The sequence below is a fragment of the Propithecus coquereli genome, unplaced genomic scaffold (genome assembly GCF_000956105.1).
Source record: "Propithecus coquereli isolate 6110/MARCELLA unplaced genomic scaffold, Pcoq_1.0 Scaffold6, whole genome shotgun sequence".
NCBI classification, from domain to species: domain Eukaryota; kingdom Metazoa; phylum Chordata; class Mammalia; order Primates; family Indriidae; genus Propithecus; species Propithecus coquereli.
The window spans coordinates 13,457,189-13,460,296 of NW_012151951.1; the positions used below are offsets into that span (position 1 = coordinate 13,457,189).

At 42.8% G+C, this 3,108-nt stretch overlaps 1 pseudogene; it reads left to right on the top strand.

The window, feature by feature from the left end:
* Positions 1 to 1,678: 1,678 nt before the first annotated feature.
* LOC105822204 lies at positions 1,679 to 2,122 on the top strand (annotated as a pseudogene).
* Positions 2,123 to 3,108: the final 986 nt, after the last annotated feature.

Below are 3,108 nucleotides of genomic sequence, written 5' to 3' on the forward strand. Positions count from 1 at the left end.
GATAATCACATCTTCATCTGGAATTACTCTGCATATCAATTAACACCTATGATTCACAAACAATAATCCCAATAAAAATTGCTTACTTTTAGCCAGGTACTGCTCTAAACACTTAGCACATATTAACTAATTAAACTCACTGAACCCTCATAACAGGCCTGTAAGATAGGTATTATGCCCATCTGACAGAAAGCTGAGGCACTGAGAGCTTAAGTAACTTATATGAGGTTATTGCTAATAAGGGGTGGAGCTGGAATTTGAACCCAGCCTGACTGACCCAGAACTTGAAATCTCTACCATACTATGTCTGAGAAGACAAAGAAATAGGCAAGAATACCTACTTAATGCAGAACAATGCAAGTACTTTATTCTTGTATTTTTACCTTGATGTTTGCACCTTAACAAGTTTCCTATTTTTTTTTAAATTTTGCCTGTTTTTATGTAATCACAAGTTTGATTACTGAGTAGTACATCTTTTCTAAAGCTATCATCAGAATTAGAGAAGTAAATACTGTATGTATTAAATATAAGGTGCCGTGAGTTATAACAAAGAAAGAAAAACTGCTGCCTCCTGAACTATGACGTAATAAATCAATCACACCAGCTTCTTAGAGCTCTGAACTTTCTCATTCATAATGAAGAATACAGCAACTTCCCCCAGGTGCACCGCCTGGCACGTGACAGGCAATTCTTTTGCATGCCTCTCAGTAACAAAACTTAACACAGCTTAATACACCTATGGTATCTTCCTTTCTAGGTCGCATAAAGCACTTGATTGTAGCTTTGCAAGAAAATGTGAAACTGCAATCATTCCTCCAAAATAAATGTTTTGCTTCATAAAAACTCAAATGTGGCCAGGCAAGGTGGCTCACTCCTGTAATCCTAGCACTCTGGGGGGCTGAGGCCAGGCGGGAGGATCTCTTGAGCTCAGGAGTTTGTGACCAGTCTGACTAAGAGCAAGACCCCGTCTCTACTAAAAATAGAAAAAATTAGCTGGGTGTGGTGGTGCCTGCCTGCAGTCCCAGCTACTTGGGAGGCTGATACAGGAGAATGGCTTAAGCCCAGCAGTTTGAGGTTGCTGTGAGCCAGGCTGACGCCAGGGCACTCTAGCCCGGGCGACAGAGTGAGACTCTGTCTCAAAAAATAATAAGTAAGTAAAAATAAAATAAAATGTATACCCTTCTGTTCTGTTTTCATGTCTTTCTTCATACAAAGATTTTTTTTTTCCCATTTCAATGTTGAATCACAGTGTAACCTTTTAAAAGACATTTTAAGATTAACTAAAAACATGCATGCAAATGTTCACTGCAGCAAAAGAGCCAAAAAGTGGAAAGAATTCAAATGTCTACCAAGTGATGAATGGATAACAAAATGTGGTATATCCGCACAATGGAATAGTATTCAGCTGTTAAAAGGAATGAGGTAATAATCCATGTGACAACATGGACAAACTTTGAAAACATCAGGCTAAGTGATACAAGCCAGGCATGAAAGACAACATATTGTGGGATTCCCTTTACAAGAGATGTCTAGAACAGGCAAATCCACAGAAACAGAAAGCAAATTAGTGGTTGCCAGAGGCTGAGGGGGTGGGGAAAATGGAATATGACTGCTTAATAAATATGGGTTTATTTCTGGGAAAAAAAAAAAAATATTTTAGGTGGCCCCGGCAGCCGCCATGGTGGACAGCTGGACAGCAGGCGTTCGCGGCCCAGGGCCCCGCATGTACTTTCAGAGCCCCCCTGGGGCTGCAGCTGAGGGTCCGGGCGGTGAGGACGATGAGGGCCCAGTGAGGCGCCAAGGGAAGGTCACCGTCAAGTGTGACCACAACCACAAAGAGCTACGGAAGCGCCTCAACCTGGAGGACTGGATTCTGGAGAAGCTCAGGCGCCTCTACGACTGCCAGGAAGAGGAGATCCCAGAGCTGGAGATTGATGTGGATGAGCTCCTGGACATGGAGAGTGACGATACCCCGCCTGCCAGGGTCGAAGCTGCTGGTTGACTGTTACAAACCCACTGAGGCCTTCATCTCTGGCCTGCTGGACAAGATCCGGGGCATGCAGAAGCTGAGCGCACCCCAGAAGAAGTAAGGGTCCCCGACCCAGGTGAACAGTGGCTCCCACAGGACAATCGCAGCCCCCCAACCTCATAGCAACAGCAATACTGGGGACCCTGCAGCCAGGCCTGGTGCCATGAGCCGGGCTCCTTGTGCCTCTGGCCTAGGGGCCTCTTCCCCTGGACCCTCAGTTTTCCAATTTTGGGGTTTTTTATTGTTATTAAACTGATGGGACTTTTTGTGTTCTTATATTGACTCTGCGGTGCAGGCTCTTTAATAAAGCTAGGATCTGCCTTTGGTGCAGCTAAAAAGAAAAAAAAAAAAGACATTTTAAATGGCAAGTAAATTGTGTTGTACCAACAGCCCATATAACTTGACTGTCACAACAGTAGGAACACATGTGCAACAATGACCATGTCACATCTGCTACTTGAATGATAGTACACGTAGGGAGCAGCTTGATTTCGGAGATGTTAGAATGCCAAATAAATGTGAATCAACACATACAGTATTCAAAATTAATTTACTAATCATTTACATCTAGTTTTGGAGTAAAATCAGTTATACTCCAGCATTTGCACTGCTCTTTCTCCACTTTGTAATAGGTAGGAGCAGACATTAATACAGCTAGAATAATACACTAAGGAAAGGAAAATGAACTCCTCAATTTCCCTTTTTTTAAAAGCTATTGGGCAGAGATGACAAATATGTAAAGTTATAATATTTTGTATAGCTGCAAGAACAATGTTCTGCTTGGCAATTCAAATCCAAATTCCTCATCTTGCCATTTAAAGACCATTACCTGATTCCTCCCTTAACCTGCTCAACCTTTTCTCCTACTCAATTCCTTACCTAACAAACTCATTCTCTCGTGCCTTGGAGTGTTGCCCCTACTATCACTGGTGTTACCTCGTACATTGTTAAACTATGGAATGCCAACCTTCAGTCAAGGGCTATATTCATCTTACCTCCTCCATAAAGTCCTTCCAAGAACTCTGGCCCATACCGTTCTCTCCCCTTTCTAATCTTTCACGTTGAGGAAACAAGCCTGT